A 20802-nucleotide genomic window follows, 5' to 3' on the forward strand; every position below is an offset into this window, starting at 1 on the left:
AATTCCGTAGAAATTGCAGCTGGGTTGCCGGTAACTTACCGTAGATTTAAATTTATGTTTTTTACTGGCAACATTTTGTTCAAAGTTAAATGAACATTAAACATTTACAAGTCTTTGTCTTTCAGAGTAAAACTAAAAAAACAGCATCAAGCAAAACATTCTGGGAAACAAAATCTGAAGCAAAAAACAGAAAAAGGTTGATGATGATTTCTGGTTCCCAGAATTCTTTGCATGAGGCTGTTATTTTATAGTTTTATTGTGTAAAGATAAAGACTTGTTAATATTTAAAATTTATTTAACTTCGAACAAACTCTTGCTAGTAAATAACATAAATGTAAATCTACGGTAAATTACCGGCAACCCAGCTGCAATAACATTGTAATTTCTACTGGGTTTTTTTTACAGTGTGTGCATAGAAATGAAATGCGAGAAGATGATTGAACATCAGCTAAAAATTTACATTTGGTTAGAGCAAGTTGTTACATTTTAATTAACTCTTTCCCCACCATTGATGAGTCATCTCGTCAATTAAGAGAAAACATTTGCCTGAAAAAACATCTTCCTGATGAATCTTTATGGTAATCTGAAATACCGCGATTATCCCAGTTTACTATATAAAAAACTGAAGCAAAAAATTATTTTTTTAATTTTACACTCTGTGTATGTTATGATCATCATTCTAAATCATTCTTAAAAAAATGCAGTTATTTTGCCCCAATTTTTTAATTTTTTAAGAAAAATATCCATATTTTAGAGTTTCTAAACAGAAAATAATTAAGATATTATAAAATGTTGTTCCTGTTTTGTTTGTTTATTATTTGTTTGAAAGCAGAGGGTCTGTTCTTTCATTTGATATATTTGTATGTTTATATATTTTTAGAAGAAAATTTTCCTGAAAGGTATTTTGTGAAACTTTTGTGAAAATTACAAAAAAGGCTGGTGGGGAATGAGTTAAAGCTTACGAAGATAATAAAAAAAAATTCTTTGGATAGCTTACAAGAATTTATTCACATTAAGACCAGAAACTTGTTTAAAACCAGCAAATTAGGTTATGCTAAACATTGCGCTTTCCGTTCTCTCCTGCTGTTAGATTATTATTATCTTCAGCAGTCTCCGTAGTCCTGAAGCCTCTCCTTCACCATCTCCATCTATCTGTGTTTACCACACCATGCTGTTTCTCCCATCACTTCCTCTTCCTCTCTCTTTATCACTCCCCCTCCTCTCAGTCTCCAGAGCTCTTTGATCATCAGCATCTGAAAGCACTCATGGATTTTCAGCTGTGAAATTAAGCTGTCTTCCAAACCATGTCTGCAATTTTTAATTAAAGATTTAAAACGGGTGACTTTTTGCACTACACAAATAGCAGGAAATGTTAAAAAGGTTCAAAAGACATGTTTTTTTACTCATTTACAAAAAAGAGTATAGGTATAAATAAAAAGTGTTTATATGTTTATTTTCCTTAACTCACTAGGGCAAGATAGTGTCTTGTTTAAAATTCATCCATGCATCCTTTTTGAATTATTTGTTCCCAAATGGAGTAGTGTCATTTTTTCTACTCGGGTTAAGGAATAACACCATCGTGACATTTAGAGTTGTGTTTTCTTATTTTTTAGCTGTTCATGTGGCCATATGGTGTTACGCATATACAGCTTACCAACATACTACTGTTAAGATTCCAGACACGTTTTGAATCCTAATTTGTAATTCTTTTTAGCTGAAACAGTGAAACAGTTTAACCCATTAGGACATAACAAGCTCATGCTAAATCTTCCTTGCTGTCTGTATACATGTTGTAGAAACTGGCAACAGATGCCCGAGTCACTTAATGACAAACACTAACGTACTTACAAGAGTTTATGAGGCCTTATTATGAAATGATTCAGCCGCTACTTGTCAGTCAATTAGCTGTAAGCGTTTCCACCATCCAGCCGGAGGGCTGCGGAAATTAGCTTTTGAAACTGTGTGTTGTTTGGCAGCGCATGCGTGCGTTTTGCTGACAGTGAAAGATGAGCACGCCATGCAACAATCAGCGGCTCGTAGACTCTGAATTGTTTGTTATGTCGTGAGGGCTACTGTGGGATTGACAGCACATTATGGCATGCTGCTTGTTATGCTATGATAATCTCCCACCTGTCTCTTAAGTTCCATGCGCTAATGGTACAGTACAATCCATTCCAGCGCAGTGGATAAAGTCCAGAATGACAAACAGATGTGGCTATTTTTAGATTGAACGGTCATGAAGGAACTTGATTGTGATGCCAGATCAACTTTAATTGGGAAAAGTTCACTGCTAAATCATTGCTTGATTGCTTGGACATGACGGCTGGCAGTTCTAGAAATAGCAGAGATGCATTTGCTGATAACATTGTTCAGTTGCATGCACCAAAACACACTAAGATGATGTACTAACATGTTCTTCATGAATTAAATTTCTGTGACACATTTTTTAAAACAATGCAAAGGTACAGCATATCTGGGTATCAATTAAAGGTGCATTGCGTAGCATTGCATTGCATTACTAAGTTGTTTAAATATTGCCTAGGCTGCACAAGCTCAACAGCTTTTAAAATATGAACACTGTGAGACTATGAAAATGTCTGGCCAGAGTTAAGAATGTGAAATGTGTGAATAACTGCTTCTGAACGTTTCTGGAGATTTCATAGCTTTCAGTATAGGTTCATTTCACTGCTGATATTTCTAATAATGGACTTGACTAAATGGTAATGACACAAACAATTCAAAATTCTTTAACAGCCTTTTGTTTACAGCATGCAGTGCAATTTAATGGGATATTGATGTACAATTAATCATTAGTGTTAATCCAATTACCACTTGACTAATGGTGACTAATTTGTGAACATTTACAGCCCATAGCTGATAGCTGTTATGAATATCTAATGATTTTGATGTGTTCCTCGATCATCATGGCTCAGTTCTCCAGTGTAATATTACCGTGCTTAACACTGATACTGGGATGGAGAAAGTATAAGACAACACGGTTTTCTGGCAATGAAGACAGATGTCAAGAATTGCACCCGTCTATGCTTATTTTTAACAAATTAACACACTACACTGCTCTGTTCACACGCTCCTGTTGGCACGCCCCCCTTAACAAGATTATTTTCCAAATTTTAATTGTGCCTTCGGCTGGTGTGAGTTACAAAGGTGAGAAAAACAGTGTCATAGATAGTGAGACTGTGTGGTATTTTCATCGTTTTAGTTGTCTTAACTCATTAAATCCTCAAAAAGAGCGGCATTGCTGTTGCGACACCCAGAAAGCAGCCATCTGCCATAACTTGGATTTTACAGGGTTTTAGAGAAGTGTATTACTACCCAAGGGCATTGTTTTGGGTAGGGACACTAGGGACATGTGCCTACCACAATCCACACTTAATTGTCCTCCCGGGTTTTGACTGTCTGTGTTACCTATTTGTTACCTATTAGTACCTATTTGTGCGGATCCACCACATGACGTGGTATCAAAACAACAAAATCACAATATACTATATATATATATCATGTACGCCCCTTCGCTAACAAAATTATTCTAACCACTAAAACTTGAAAACCAGGGCGGTTAACGAGCAGGAGACTATCATGGCAGCAGCCAGACAGGATCAACAACAAGGAAGGGTAGGCCTGGTTTGCAGTTCAGATTTGGAGTGGTCAAGACAGGTCAAGGATGGAATGCAGTATTTGGGACTGAACCTCAGCTTAAGGTTAAACAGTCCAGGGGCCTCATTTATAAAGCGTGGGTGGGCACAGATAGTAAAGTTTGCGTATCCAAAAATCCACGGCAAAGTCCATATTTATAAAAACTGTCTTTGATGTGGAAAAGTTCTAAGCGTCAGGTCAGGATCTGAGCAGACGTACACACTTTTGCTGCAGGTTTTTGGAAATATAAGTCATTCTTGCTCCTCGAAAATGATTTAAACATTGACAGGCGCTCTTTTTTATGTCTATGACATTAATTAGGCATCGTTTAAAGGCGGAGATCTGAAACTGCTCAGCTGCGCACAAGTTCAAGATCATTTGCAATTTATAGATTTAAGATCTGAAAGAAAGGGGTACACGCGTTTTCTGTGAGTATGTTCGGCTTATGAATCACACGCATTTTTGATAAATGATCGTAAGATCAAATGTTGATTTCTACGCAGCATTTTATAAATGAGGCCCCAGGTGTGGAGGGTTTTCCCTAATGAAAATTAACCATGGTTTTGCTTATAGTATTTAATACACCAAAAATATGTAAAAAAAATCCGTAGAAATTGCAGCTGGGTTGCCGGTAATTTACCGTAGATTTACATGTATGTTATTTACTGGCAAGAGCTTGTTCAAAGTTAAATGAACATTAAACATTTACAAGTCTTTGTCTTTACAGAGTAAAACTAAAAAAACAGCATCAAGCCAAACATTCTGGGAAACAAAATCTGAAGCAAAAAACAGAAAAAGGTTGATGATGATTTCTGCTTCCCAGAATGCTTTGCATGAGGCTGTTATTGTATAGTTTTATTCTGTAAAGATAGAGACTTGTTAATATTTAAAATTTATTTAACTTTGAACAAACTCTTGCCAGTAAATAACATAAATGTAAATCTACGGTAAATTACCGGCAACCCAGCTGCAATAACATTGAAATTTCTACGGATTTTTTTTACAGTGTAGGTAAGCAAGCATTTGTTTAGGGCTGCAACTAACGATTATTTTAATAATCGATTAATCTGTCGATTATTTGTTCGATTAATCGATGAATCGGATAAAAAACAAAAAACAAGAAAAGCATTCATTTCCAACCCCTTATTCAAAACAGACCTAAAATCTTTAGAAATTGCCCAAACATGTTGCTCCTTGAACACACCTGAGCTGTTACAATAATAATAAAATAAAATTGGACTAACAAAAAAAAACTACACATGTATGCTTTACATCTGCCAAATATATAGACTTTTTTATGATGCATTTCCCATCAAGAAGCCTCTTTTGATGGGATCCAAAAGATAGTATATGAGTACACTCTCAGAAATAAAAGTACAAAAGTTGTCACTGGACAGTACCCTTTCAAAAAGGTACACATTTACCAAAAAGTGCATATTAGTACTTCAAAAGTACATATTGGCAGTTCAAAGATACATATTTGTACCTAAATGGCACATATTAGGACCTTTTATAAAGGGTACTGCCCCAGTGACAGCTTTGTACCTTATATTTGACTTTATGTGTTTTCTGTGATCGGATCTCTTTGTTAAAACTGTTCCATTTACATTTGGCCACATAAATGCGTCTTGTGAAAACGGAAAATACGTCTTCTACTCCCGCGCAAAATGCAAATACACCATTCATTACTTCTCCTTAAAAAATGTAAGACGATGTTTATGCAACAACAGGCGGCACTTACTGTATGTGGTACTGTATGTTGGGCCGGGCACGCGCGTCTCCTTGCTCGGCATGAGCTGGAGCGCGCAGTACAGAACAGCAGGAGAGTGATGGCGCGATGATTTAACATACAGGTCCATGATGGGGAAAAGCGTTTTATTTCTTTGTTTAATATCATTAGAGTTTTTTATTCGTTCTAGAAACTTTTTTTACTCGCTGGCGTCGCTCCATAAAGCATAAGCGTGTCGTCTTTGTTTGTTTACCTCTTTGCCGGCTATAACTTCCAGGTGACGCGCTTACGTTTGGGAGGAGTAAAACACTGACATGTGGTTTTCCTCTACCTTTGCTGTTTTTTTATCTTTTCTCCACCGCCCTGTCTTTTCTCCGCCCTGTCTATGAGGCGCCGAACTCTGCAAGCAACAGTGCGCGAGAGAGACCGACGCTCCGTCCCAAACCGCATACTTCCATACTATATAGTAGGCGAAAAGCACTACTTCTCGTACTCTTTGCCTACTATATCGTATGGAATTAGGCGGTTTGGGACGCAGTGCGAGTGTGTTCACTCCGCTCCGCGCTTAACTGAAGTTATTCCTTTTTTTTATTAAACGTCTCTGCGTCATGCGACACAACGAATCGATTATGAAATTCGTTGTCAACACTTTTAGTAATCGATTTTTATCAATTTAATCGATTCGTTGTTGCAGCCCTACATTTGTTTATTAATATTATAGAAAGCTTTGTGTAATTGTGAACTTATGAAGTAGCCTGTTGCGAAATGAATTGATTGAATTAAGTTAAGCATGAGGTTTATGTGGGCTTTACTGTGTTTTAAAGATTAGTTTAGTACAGGGAGTATTTGAGCACATGTTGTGCTGTTTTCACCAGCGTTTTTTTTTTGCGGATTCTGGGACCTGCACTAGAGTTCTCAACGGGTAAAAAATATAAGCAAATGAGTCGGGCCTGGTCGGACCTCGGGCTTAATCTTTTACGCTCCCTGAAAAAATATTAATCATCACTGCTGTTGTTCACCGTAAAGAAAGTCTGGCCTGGCTGCTGCGTGCAAGGTGCATCACAGAGAGGAGCGGGGGATAGCAATAAGCTCCGGGGTGGATCAGCAACGGATCCAGACCGGGGGGGGGGGGGATGGGGGGTCGGCGACGTCGGGCCGCGGGTCGGGTTCGGACAGATAATTCAAGTTGATGTGTCGGGTCCAGGCTTTAAAAGCCACGGGCCGGGTCGGGTCGGGTTGTAATTTTCAGGCCCGTTGAGAACTCTAACCTGCACCTGCCTCGTCGCCCCTCTGCTCTAATATGAGTTTTGCATTCCAGCACCTTTTGTTTTACAGATTAAGCACTGAATACATGACAATCACATATATAACTGGATGCCTGGCCTAGATGCCGGAGGGCCCTAAGCAAACCCATTCATTGTTTCTGCTTAACCTAGTTAGTTGTTAACTAACCACATATCTTGAATTATCTTACAGCTGTATATTATTGTCATATAGATGTCATATAAATGTTTGCAGATTATAACATGAAACCTGTATTTGCTGTAAAGCAGTTTTTATTCAATGTGTTGTTAGAAGCAATAAAAAATAAACCTGATTTAAAATTAAATTAATTTAATGAATCACATTAAATAAAAATACACAATGTTAATAAAGTAAGATTTAAAAAATTAACCAAACTAAAAGACAAACAAGTTAACTCTTTCCCCGCCATTGACGAGTTAACTGGTCAATTAAGAGAAAAAACTTCCCTGCCAATGTCGAGTTTTTTCAGCAATCCATATTTCCGCTATTATCCACCAGGTGGTGCTCTTACCCAACTTATAAAACCTGGAAGCAACCGCTAAGGCCAAACAGTTCAAACTACTGAAATCACAGAGGATAGGCAAAAGGGAGAAAGTAGACGTAAAATACGCCAACATGTGATCTGGGGGGGATTGGTGTTGTTTCTTGGGAGGTTAGGTTGAGTTCAAGTGTGTGATAGTTGTGTAACATGAGTAAGGTGAATGGTGGAGTTTCAGGTGTATATGAAATCCAGATGATTACCTTATTTGTGCGTGGCCATAGTGGAAACTCAACAAAGGTTTAAAGAGGCAAGCAGGTGGTGGAAGTCGGCAGTATGCATCTTTCCTATGTGGATGTTAAAGTCACCAAGTAGTACTATGGGAGTACCATATAGCAGGATAGCAGCACATACAGGTCCTCCAGGAAGTGACCGAGCTGACCTGAGGGATGATAAAGAACTACAAAATGAATTTTAACGGTGTGGGTGATAGAAACAGCATCTGATACAGAAGGGTGTTTTCACACCAGACCTGTAGTAAGCTGTATTTCCATTCATTTTAGATGAGCAGACCAGTTTCCCCAACCCTCCCTGAAATGCAAGGGGTGTAATTGAAAATATGGTTAATGGAAATGGCAGCTTGTGTGGCAGTGTCCTCTTGTTTTATCCAGGTTTCAGTGAGCACCAAAATACTGAGACCAGAATGTCTAGCAGTAGCTGTAATGAAGTCTGTCTTTTTTACAGCAGACTAACAATTCCACAGACCAACTGAGAAATTGTGTAATGTAGTAGTCTTTCATGGAAAGAATGCGCAAATTTTTGGGGTTGCATCGCCAATGCCGTGAAGCATATGATTTATGAGTGGTAGTAAGAGACGGGATTTGTAAGCACATTGCCAACGTATTTTAGAGAGAAATGAAATGAAAACACAAGTAAAAAGGTAAATAAAAAGAGTGCAATACTCAAGTGCCTTGTCTGTGTTCTTGCTCAGTGGAGTCACACAGGTAGAGTCGCTGGCCTTTACACTCTTCGGTCTTCACACAATGAGAGCTGCACATGATGGGCTGTTGCAACCGCTGCCTAACTGGAGTGGACTAACTGGTTAAATAACTGCTTGAATTGTTTAATTGAATTCAGAAGGACATGCCTAACAAAATTTAACAAGAAAGGACCAAAACTAAGACAAGAAGGAATGAGAACAATAGCGACTTCAGGACGTGACACGGGATAAAACAATACACTGTTTCCTAGCAACCAGACTGAGCTGTTTAACAAGACACTTATGTGCTTCTGCAAACTTCTGCTGGTAAACTTCCACATCAGGTAAATAGATCCTGCATTTGACAGTTTCAGATATATAACTGCTAACTCTGGTTTCACACAATGCATACGTTAACGTTAGCACTGATTTCAACAGAGAGCATTCACACGTTACGTGTGAGCAGCACATGTGAGCATCACAGAAGTAGAGTTAAAGCAGCAGTGTTGCTATCACGTCAACGGAGAGTCTATGCAGCATCCATATATGTATATATAGGCCTACTGTATGTTTTGAATGATTCACTTTGTATGAATGTAAATTAATTACCTACCTTGTATTCTTACATTTATTTAAACATAACAGATTCTTTCCAAATGCACATACAAATTAACAATTTTATGGCTGCTCATGTGAACCAATTTCCCCACAGGGGATCTTGTTATCATCAATACAGTTTTTCAGTCATCACAGATTCATATATCATCATCATCAATTTTCCTGTTGCTTCAGGTCATGCCTGCAGAGTTGGGATATTGCCTCTTTGGTTGTTCTTGTCAAAGGGTGTAGTGTGTGAGAGTATGTACGCTTGTATGCATGTCATCTACGCAATTTAAATAAACCCCAAATATGTGCCGCTGCCATTGTTGCTACTAGCACAGGAAATAATGGACACAAAATAATAATTTTGTCTAACTCATTCATCGTCTTTTATCAGCCTAGATCAGTACAGATCCATGTGTTTGTAGAGGGCTATATCTCAATTCCATTATTAGATGAGGCTGAGGGTAAGGTAAACAGCATATAATAGCGCTTGAGGAATGTTCTGGAGGAGGACATCTCTCCTCCGAATGTCTCAGGCAGCAGCAGGGCCTAGAAATCACCCACAGCGACATGCAGAACGCCTGCTGCTCTGAACGCATGGTTATGAATACATCAATGCACATATTCCCTAATACCTGACACCCACTGCATATAATAATAGACTGCACAGAGTGCATGCAAAAAGACATTGGTGGATGCTTTGCATAGGCGGAGATGTGGGAGAAATAGATCTAGAACACTGTTTTCCTCGATTTAACTTTAGACTTTTATGCAGTAAACCAGATTCAGAAGGATCATGCGGTGCATGTGTTTCACAAATGACAAAATTGCAAAAGGGCCATTTGAGTTTCTGCATTTCGCAATTTTGAGCTCAGTTAATGTCTTGGGCTGTTGAACTAAAAAAAACCTACTAACATTTACAAATATCCTGCTGTTTTTTCAGATTTAATTTTGAGAGATTGGGCTCTATCATACACTCGGCTCAATGCGGCGCAAGGCACAGTAAAATATTACTTTTTGCTGTAACACAGTAATATAACTCGTTACTAATACAATTTTGGTAATATTATACTGGTTAGTCTACAGAAAGCACGCTACAATAACGCATTTTAAATTAGTTATTATTTTTATTTTCAGGATTTGACTAATGCTGCGAGACCATCACAGCGCCACGGGAAAATCTGTGGGTAAAATAGTACAGTATGTCTGTTTTCAGTTGCTGTATGCATTCTGATTTAAATTTTGTATTTGAACTGCGGTGCACATATCTTTGGCAGTGTTGGGAACGTTACTTTAAAAAAGTAATTAGTTATAGTTACTAATTACTTCTCACAAATAGTAACTGAGTTATTACCTGCGTTAAATTATTATAAAAGTAATTAATTACCAGGAAAAGTAATTACTGCGTTTCTTAAAAAAAATTAATATTTCAAATAACTTGAATTCCCCTTACAAAATTAAATATGTTAAATGACTAAAATGGATACTAAAAAGAAATCACAAATTTTGTGGCAGCATGTGACGATGTGAGGTGCTTTATTAGATCAGAATTACTTGCCACAGACGTGGAGAGACTTTTTCTTCATTGCACATTACACAAACATTCTTGCCTTTCACCTCAACAATGGAAAAGTAGTGCTTTATACTTCGTGTTTGCGACCGCTACCTTTGAGCTTGTTGTACTTGCCATCGCCCTGTCGCCGGTGTTTTCGAGTGATTGATGCGCGATGACCGGGCTGCATGTCAGTGCTTTGAGATGGGGCACAGTCAGCAGCAGCACCGCTGCTCGTTGAGAAGAGAAAATGACGCGTATTTTCATGTCAGTCTACAAATGTCTCCAACCACGCCGGAAAAGATAGCTAGATTTGTCCTATAAAGTCGCTAAAGTGATAGAAAGTTGCTAAATCTAGCGACAAAGTGACCAAGTTGCTCAGACTTTTTAACACTGCTGCTCGCTCCTCTGACTTGGACTGTGCGTGTGGGCGGGCCTTTTTGTAATCTTTGCATCTGGTTGGCTACCGATGGAAATTAAGCCAATCATCATCCGTTATGTGTCTCACAACATACACAAGAGAAAAACAGTGTTTGGCTGAGAGAGTGAGCATACGCGGCTGAAAATCACTACAGTAAGATCAATTTTAGTAATGCGCAGCATTTTAATGTCAGTAACGATAACGGCGTTATAACGGGGGAAACAGTAATTTATTTGATTACTCGTTACTGAAAAAAATAACGCAGTTACTAACGCCAATTACTTATAACGCCGTTATTCCCATCACTGATCTTTGGTGAACCGCTTCAAGGACATGCTGCGGCACACAAAATTTGCAGAATGAGCGCGCGGGCAAGTCAAAGCAACAGAAATTGAGTTTCTATCGGCCTCCCGTGGTGCTGCCTTGAACCCCGACTTTTAGAAAGCTAAAATCCCTGTCACAGAAGTAACAATTAATTTACGTAAAAATGTATCTTGTGTGACCGATACGCTGTAATCAGGTGAATTTAGATCATGGTTTTGAATGTAAGCCAATGGCGCCCTCTGCTGGCTGGGAATACCAAGATGGCGGCTTGAACTCTGCAGTGGGTTCACTTCTCGCTGTTACGTTAAGCGTTCTATCAAAATCCAGTCATTTCTATAGATCAGTGGTCAACACCAGCAATGACAAGGTAAGCTTACATTGCTATGGTTACGAAATACAGTACAGAATAGATAGATATAAAGTTTTATTACAAACAGCAAGCAACCTAAGCTACAACATAACATTAATGTAGATCTAAATAGAATTTAGGCCATTTAAACATTGCTAGTTTAAATTTTATGGTTGCCTATATATTTTAGGCATTGTTTGCAATCTTTCTCCGTTTTTCCGTTTGCCTGAGTTTTATTGAGCAAATAAGGGATGGTTTCCCAGACAGGGCTTATCCTTTACAATCCCTGTAATGTTATTTCAGTTAAAGGGAAACTGTAAAGATATTAAAAAAAGCTTTAGCAAATCATAACAATCAATCATACATTCTTTGTTGGGTCAAATAAAAACATTTTCTGGGTTCATTAAACCCAACGGCTGGGTTTGTCCCTTTTTGACCCAACTCTGGGTTGAAAAACACAGTATTTCTAGAGTATAGCGTCATAATCATGACCCATCCAGCAAAGAGCAAAACCAGCCTAATTAACAATTTAGTTCTGTTCACATTACCATCTCATTGTGTGGTTGAATGGCCACTTTACTCTTCACATCATCCTAAAACTGCTTCTGTGAATGGGTTTAAATGATCAAATAAATGGTCTTCAATTATAGAAAATTGTTCCAATACCAAAACTGAGGCACAAACAACTGGCCTGTATGAATTTCATTAAAGTTGTATTTTATAACATTTTATTCAACCTTCATCTTAGCCCAGATTGCTTAGTTTTGAAATACATTTTAACCATACATGATCAATACAAAGTATGCAGTTATTGCAAAAAAAAAACATTTAAAGTAAAGGCAGCCATCTTCAAGATAAATCAAGTGTTAATTCAACTTAGTAACTGGTAAAGCATGGTGCTTACAATGACAAGGTCCTAGGTTCAATTCTCAACACACAAACTTGGAAAAAAGTAAGCACTGTAAGTCAATTGTAATAAACGTTTCTGAATTATGCATACATGTGATGTAATGTAAATGTAACATTCTTATCTAAGTAGTGTCAGACAACATCTTCATGAAATGATCAGCAGAGCGCCTTTATACGTCACAGTGGCTTTGAGTGTGTTTTTCATATTTTAGAGACACTACAGTTGTAAGATGCATGGGGAAACATATGGCATTTCATGATGAAGCCAAGGCATAGTGTGCTCAATCTGTTCAAAAGATTGGGTTTTAATTTAAGTAAATGAGATCATTGCTGATGTACAGTAAAACGAAAGATCTATAGCATAAATGTGGATTATGTAATTAGGGTTATTTGCTTTTAAATGTTTTAAAGGGGACATTTCATGAAAATCGGACATTTTTTAGTGCTATAATTGCGTCCCCATTGCTTCAACTTAGAAAATGTGAAAAAGAACAACCCATTAACTTAGTTTTTGTAAAACATCCTCTGCAAGCATGTGAAAAAATAGGTTGTTGAAATGTTTGTAATGCCAGAAGGGGATCATATTATAATAATACCCCCCCCCCCATATTCTGCACTATCCAATCATGGCATTGCTATTTGAGAGAGAGAGAGAGAGAGAGAGAGAGAGAGAGAGAGAGAGAGAGAGAGAGATTGAGTTTCAATTTTAACAAACCACCATTATGGTGATCAGTGTTTGCATTTCATCAGTTCAATTGCATTTAAAAGGAAACACATCTATTGTATTTTGAGCTAAAACTTCACATGTGCACTTATTTTAACCTGGATATGAATCGCATCAGGCTTTAAAGCACATCATAACACTGAATCTGCTTTCCTAAGCCTTTAATTTTTTCTAATTTGCTATGGGTTCTGAAAAAGGCTATGGCTCTGGTGCGACTTCATCTTAGTTTTGCCTTGATTTAATTAATCATTACATTTACTTGCTCCACCTGGTGGCACATGTGAGCATTCGTGGAACAGTCCTGAAATGGTTTTGCTTATATAGAAACTTCTCTGTCCTTCTTGAACCTGACTTTCTAGCACATTTCTGTTCACTATTAAAAAAAATCTGTAGAAATTACAATGGTATTGCATCTGGGTTGCCGGTAAATTACCGTAGATTTAAATTTATGTTATTTACTGGCAAGAGTTTGTTCAAAGTTGAATACATTTTAAATACTAACAAGTCTTTATCTTTACAGAATAAAACTATACAATAACAGCCTCATGCAAAGCAGTCTGGGAACCAGAAATCATCATCAACCTTTTCCTTTTTTTTGCTTCAGATTTGTTTCCCAGAATGTTTTGCTTGATGCTGTTTTCTAGTTTTATTCTGTAAAGATAAAGACTTGTAAATGTTTAATGTTCATTTAACTTTGAACAAAATGTTGCAAGTAATAACATAAATTTAAATCTACGGTAAGTTACCGGCAACCCAGCTGCAAATTTCTACGGAATTTTTTTACAGTGTTGTAGTGTACATCAGGGCTCTTTCTGTGATTCATGCTTTTGTCTCTTCACGCCTCAGTTACTGTATTTTTGGATTTCTCATTATTCTCTCTTATCTTCACTAAGTTCAAAATTCTACTACTAGACTCAAGGGAAAACAAAAATGTGATCACATTACACCAGTTCTTATTTCATTGCACTGGCTCCTAAAAGAAAAGTCATATTTGAAATTTGAATTCTTCTTGGATATGTGACATAGAGGGCACTATGTTTGTTTTGCCTCATTTGTATACTTTTTTTGGACAGCACTTGGTCAGTTAAGGGTATATTTAAAGTGCTGCAGTATATAAATAAATACTGCATACTATTATTGAATAACAGGTGCTATTCTAATTACCAATGGCGGCTTCCCAAATCAACTGCTTAAAGGGATAGTTCGGCCAAAAACGATATTAAACCCATGATTTACTCACCCCCAAGCTGTCCGAGTTGCATATGTCCATCGTTTTTCTGACAAACACATTTTCGGATATTTTAGAAAATATTTTAGATCTTTCTGTTCATTAAATGTAATGTCACGGGGTCCAGCAATAGTCCACGACCTTCAAGTCCAAAAAAGTGCGTCCATCCTTCACAAATTAAATCCAAACGGCTCCAGGATGATAAACAAAGGTCTTCTGTGGGTAATCCGTGCGGTGTTGTTGTAGAAATATCCATATTTAAAATGTTATTAACGTTATAAACTACCTTCCGGTAGCGCCGCCATCTTGGAGTGATCCGCATTCAGGATGAGAGCTTACGCAGCGTACAGAGTTTCTCTGCTGCTGCTCTGTGCCCCCGCCCTCCGAATTTGTCATACGTCACTAAGAAAAGTGCGTACACTACGCTAATACTCTCTCCTGAGTCTAAGATGGCGGCGCTACCGGAAGGTAGTTTATAACGTTAATAACATTTTAAATATGGATATTTCTACAACAACACCGCACGGATTACCCACAGAAGACCTTTGTTTATCATCCTGGAGCCGTTTGGATTTAATTTGTGAAGGATGGACGCACTTTTTTGGACTTGAAGGTCGTGGACTATTGCTGGACCCCGTGACATTACATTTAATGAACAGAAAGATCTAAAATATTTTCTAAAATATCCGAAAATGTGTTTGTCTGAAAAACGATGGACATATGCAACTCGGACAGCTTGGGGGTGAGTAAATCATGGGTTTAATATCGTTTTTGGCCGAACTATCCCTTTAAGATCTGTGTAATGTTCAAAAGCCAGCCTAAAGGTATAGATCACACAAAAATTAAAGTTCATAACCGTCATTCCAAATCTGTTTTCTGCTATTTTTCCTGTGAACAAAATGAGATGCTTCTAACAATCTTTGCACAACTCATATAAGAAAAGTGCAAGGTGATACCAATTAAACATTAAATTGCTCCATTTTCTATTTGTTTAGCCAGTTTGTGTGAAATTTAAATTTACTGACAATATTCCCCTTTGCTGGGACTCTCAAGACTCATCTATTTTCTGCATATTATGGCATGTTCAGTTGTGACACAAGCAGGAGCCACTGGCATCACTGACATGCATATATTTTTTTTAAATCTGAGAAACAATGAAAATAAGAAATTATTTTCCCGCCAGCCAGCGCCAGCAAGCAAGTTTGATGCCTCCCAGAAAATGCTCTTTTTTTAAATATATAAACAAACAATATATTAAATGAAAGAACAGACCCTCTGCTTTCAAACAACAACAACAACAAAAAAACTTTCATCCTACCTTCATTAGTTCTCTTTTTATCACCTCTAAAATATTGGTAGGTTTCTTTAAAAACATCCAAATTTTAAGCAAAAAGCTGAGATAATTACATTTTTGTGAAGGACTTTTGATAGAGATCAGATGCAGAGCAATCCTTAAAACATACATAGAGTTCTTTCTCTTTCAAGTGAGGCGTTACTTTTGGGTTGTATAAGTTGGGAAGTCTACCTGGTGGATAATAGCGATATTGCGGACAGCCGGAAATTCTCGTCATTGGCAGGGAAGCGTTTTCTCTTAATTGACGAGTTATCTCGTCAATGGCGGGGAAAGAGTTAATAAACCGTGTTAGAGTTGTATTTATTCATCATCAAATAAAACAACACTTTATAATATAACATTCTGGAGTACTTTGATGCTATTTATTTGTCCTTGCAGCTTGACAATGTCAAAACAAAGATAAAGATGCTAAACATGGTTTTTGCAGTGATGCAGCCAACCTATACTCTCCAACCCATACGATTGTTTTGGTCATTTGCCATTCCCCCAAATACGACCAAATGTACAGCAAACTTCAACCCGGTGGCATGGCAACACCGGCCCCCCTAGCAAAAAAAAACAGACCAGCCCTCCCGGGCCTCCCAATGACCAATCCGGGCCTGGCATAAACGTTTTCAGCGAACCCCTAAGTTTGTGCCAGGTCTAGGCCTTGTCTTTTTAGTTACAAAGGATCATCTGCATCAAACTGGTTTTCTCTCTCATCAATCCTTTCAGTCAAGATCAACTAAGTTTATCAAACTACGTCAGGACAGTTTCTTTAAATGGGCAAGACATAAAAGTATCATACTTAGTTTTATTCACTGATGCATCACGCATCATTATACCCTTTTAACTAAGGTGCATTCGCATTAAGTAACTGATGAAGACAGGTATATGACTGACATACAGGCATTATTCAACAATATTCAAGTCCAATATTTGTCAATTATTCTTCTGGAGAAGATCCCAAAACCTACTTGTAAGTTCAATGTTTACTCATGACTGTGTATCTTTTCTGCCACTGTTTCAACTCCTACTGGAAAATTGGATAGAACAAGCCAGGCTATTGGCTGATCAATTAAAAAAAAAAAAAGAAAAACACAGAAGGATTATAGACAGAACTCCTGAGGGAAGTTCTTCGTAATACCTGGAGGCATTAGGAAACCCATTTGGAACTTCATTGAGTTTCTCAGATTCATCCATTCTCGCTTTGGTCTGCCTTGAACTCCAAGGTCCACAGCAATATCCTGTAATAATTGGAACTAATGCAAGCTTCTTTAACATCTGACCATGCTCAGCCAAGATGTTAATGCGGCAAACCAACCAAATTGAATGAGAATTCAGCCCTCACTCCTCAAGATCTGTTTCAAAGAGAAAGTTCCTGAGCCAGCTTTTATTCAAATTTATAAAACCATGCATACTCCAGAAACTGGGGAAAATTGTATTCCTAAATCCTAGTCAGCAGAAAACCATGCAGACTCCAGAAACTGGGGAAAATTGTATTCCTAAATCCTAGTCAGCTGAAAACTGTGCGTGTGTCTATCTGCATTGGAGGCCAATAACCAACCAATCTAAGCTACTGTATAAGGGCTTGGATTGGGCTAAATAAAAAGTGTAAACAATCAAATAATATCAACAGGAAAGTGTCAAAGTAGTGCCCCAATAGTTGACAGGGTTTTGGAAGTGGTTTATAAAAGCAACCAATTTATGTTGAGATGAAACCCCAATGGGGACACCAGAATTGTAAAAAGGTGTAATATGCAAGTGCCCCTCTAGGTCTATGTAGGTATACAAATGTCCCCTATAAAAAACTTAGATATGATTACTTGCCATGGTAACAATAGGCTGCTGTACCAAAGTAGAATACCTCAGCAAGATACGTCAACATTTGTATTTTTCTGGAAGTATCATAAGCTGGTGGAATTTGATGAATACAGTCAGTAGTATATGTGATACTTCCAAAAATTGTTGGTGCATACAGGAGTTTCCTAGGACAAATACACCTCTTTTCATGCAGTGATATTATAATTTACACATTGGCACGTCTGACATCCCACTTCTCTGTTTTGCTAGACAACAATGCTCATTCACCAGCAGCAGGGTTCCACAAGGTTCTGTTCCTAATCCAGTACTTTTTTTACTTTGTTCACACATGATTGCACCTATTTACACAGTTCCAATACTCTCATCGAATTTGCAGATGACACAACCATAGTGGGTTTTATAAGAGTTCCAGTTTTTCCAGTTTTCTGTGATGGTTGGGGTTAGGGGAAGGGAATAGAATATACAGTTTATACAGTATAAAAACATTAGGTCTATAGAATGTCCCCACAAGACATGGAAACCAGAATGTGTGGGTGTATATATAGTATATCTTAGAGAGTTTTACTATGGGTATTTTAATGTAAAATGTAAATTATTGTTATTTTTATTTTAGATGCTGCAAAGTGGATTACTCCAGCAGAATTTCGTTGTATAAACATATGCATGACATAAAGACTTAACTGACTTAACTTACTTTTGCCAATCAGAAGGAATAGGACAGTCGCTAAAGTTGACAGCTGGAGCATCTGGTGTAACTGTAACTGTGTCTGTGGGAAAGACTTTAGCGACTACTGTGTATGTGTAATGCGTATGCAATTTTCCCCGCACATAATGGGATTTATAAAACAAGGGGAGTGGTTGCCAACCATTTAGGGAGTTGATGGTGGTATTAGATCCACATATATTGATGACATCAGGGCTTACATAAAAGAACTGTTGGCTGCAGGCATTATAACTGAATCCAGGAGCCCTTGTGCCTAACCGTAATTGCTTCGAAGAAGAATGGAGCCATATCTATGTGCATAGTCTACCAAATTCTAGAACAATTCCTGACCAATAGACCATTCCCAGAAAGGATAACGCATTGGACTGTCTGTCTGGAAACAAATGGTTATCTGTGATGGACTTTCATAGTGGCTTCAATCAAACAGAGATTCATCTGAAAACAGCATTCATCTGTCCTCTAGGCTTATATCAGTTTAAACTCATGATACAGGAGATCACTGGGGCTCCAGCCTTATTTCAGCAGCTAATAGAGAGATGTTGGAGATATGAATCTTCTCCAGTTCATTGTTTATCTTGACTACCTCTTTGTCTTGGGCCGAATGCTAGAAGAGCATAAGGAATGACTGATGAAAGTTTTGGATCGGCTGGAAGAATATGGGTTCAAGATGTCTACAGATAAGTGCCAGTTTTGTCAGTTGAAAGTCAAATGTAGGACACATTGTACCTGCTGCCTGATTAGCTCCTGATCCTGAGAAGGTGAAAGCTGTTTTTCATTGGAAGATGCTGCAGGATTTAAAGTCATTGAGATCCTAAAAACTACTCTGCCATTGTGAGACCCCTGACTGACTTGACCAAAGGATATCCCACGGCCAAAAGTCAAACTAAAGCAGTACAGAAAGGCAAGTACTACAGTAAGTCAGAGTCATTTGGTGAGGGCTGGGACCAATGGTACACAGAGGATTTTCATAAGAGTCTTATATTGCCTTACACTTGCTCCCTTAGTGGCCTATGCAGATTCAGCTAAACCTTATGTCCTACATGTTGACGTGACCCTGGGTGGATAAGGCGCACTGTTAAAGAAGAGACACCCAAAAAAATTGCTTCCGAAAGTCACTATTCAATTCATCAGTTGGAATTTCTGGTACTCAAGTGGGTCTCTGTGGATAAATTCTATGAATTCTTATATGGAGCAAAGTTCAAGAACTAATAACAATCCCATCACTTGTATTCTGACTAGCTCCAAGCTTAATGCTACATGACATCCGTAGCGGGCTGCCTTAGCCATTTATGACTTTAGCCTTCAAGCCAGGACATCACAACCTTGATGCAGATGTAATGTTGCGTTGTCCCACTAAAATCATCCCAAGAAAGGATAGACCTACCAAGATCGGGGTTAGGACTTGCAACCGATCTGCAATAGTAAAGCTACACCTGTGTTGTTGTGCTGTGAACTGTGGAAAAAAATACTATTGTACCTTAAAGAGGCCTTGCACAAAAGGTACCCTTTAAATTTATGTGACTTAATCTTTATAATTTTTTTCTTTTAGGATAGTAAGAGAGCCAAAAAACTTTTCTGGTGTTGCATGGGATTTCATAATGATGTTTACAGCAAGAGATAGAAAGTGAGTTTGAGATTCTCGGCAGGTAAACACAGAAGAATTTCATCATCACCTCTGAGACACTCCGAGCTGGTATTTTGGTGCCATGTGCCCCAGACAGATTTGTAAATGATGGAGCGTCTGAACAACTTTTTGGAGTCTTTGCCAACTATTTGTATTTCCCAAAATTGTAAAACTAAAGGTTTCATAATATTGGTTTAACCTTGGCGAAAAAAGAATGTATAGAATTACGATATCTTTAATTCAATTAGCTTGATTTTAGCTTAATGTAATCCTAATCATTGGTTTTATAATAATTTTTATATACAATCTTTTTTGACAATAAGTTTTGTTATTGTCACAAATGTTTCTACAAAAAAATAGTTAATTAAGGAATAAAAAATGAACACAGAAGAGATAAAACTTTAGTGTGAAAATTAGAGACACCAGTAAGAGAGATCTGAGAAGCACAGGTTTAGGTTCAATATTCTCATTAGTATCTTTAGGAAACAACTGATATATGGAGATTTTCGTAAAATTTTAAAAATGTTTTATAAAAAGTTTGTAACATGTTCAGCATGGTTTTGCATAGCTTAAGAGAAATGGCATCAACAACACAGTTTGATAGGAGAAGTACATAAAATCATTAAAAAGTTAATGTTTGGATACGATATTGTGACTCCAGCGCTGGTGTGTGTACACATATTTGGCTCTGTTTTAAAGATCTAAGCGCATGGTCTAAAGAGCACTGGGCATGGTCTAGAGAGCACTGGGCATGGTCTAAAGAAAGAGCACTGGGAAAAATGGTTGGCATTTTTTAGAAGTAGTTCTGTTTATTAAAATTTGAATATGCAGTTTGGTTGTAGTATGATATATTTTCTAAATTATATAAAATGATTGAACAGTAAGCATACCGTTTTGTAGGTTCATGAGTAATTGCTTCTGCACAGTTGCACATTGAATGCAGTCTTAAAAACTAATTTTGACGGTTTTGTCATCATCATCATCATACAGCTCCCATTTTAGAATCTTATGAGCAAATGTATGTATGTGAGTCTTAGGACAT

The 20802-nt window shown here is 37.6% G+C and overlaps 1 protein-coding gene across 1 annotated transcript in view; it reads left to right on the forward strand.

The window, feature by feature from the left end:
* LOC135776711 (gamma-aminobutyric acid receptor subunit beta-2) overlaps window positions 1–20802 on the forward strand; it is an 81502-nt gene that overhangs the window by 21235 nt on the left and 39465 nt on the right. The gene's annotated exons all lie outside the window — the stretch shown is intronic.

This window comes from Paramisgurnus dabryanus, chromosome 18 (assembly GCF_030506205.2).
Source record: "Paramisgurnus dabryanus chromosome 18, PD_genome_1.1, whole genome shotgun sequence".
Classification (NCBI taxonomy): Eukaryota; Metazoa; Chordata; class Actinopteri; order Cypriniformes; family Cobitidae; genus Paramisgurnus; species Paramisgurnus dabryanus.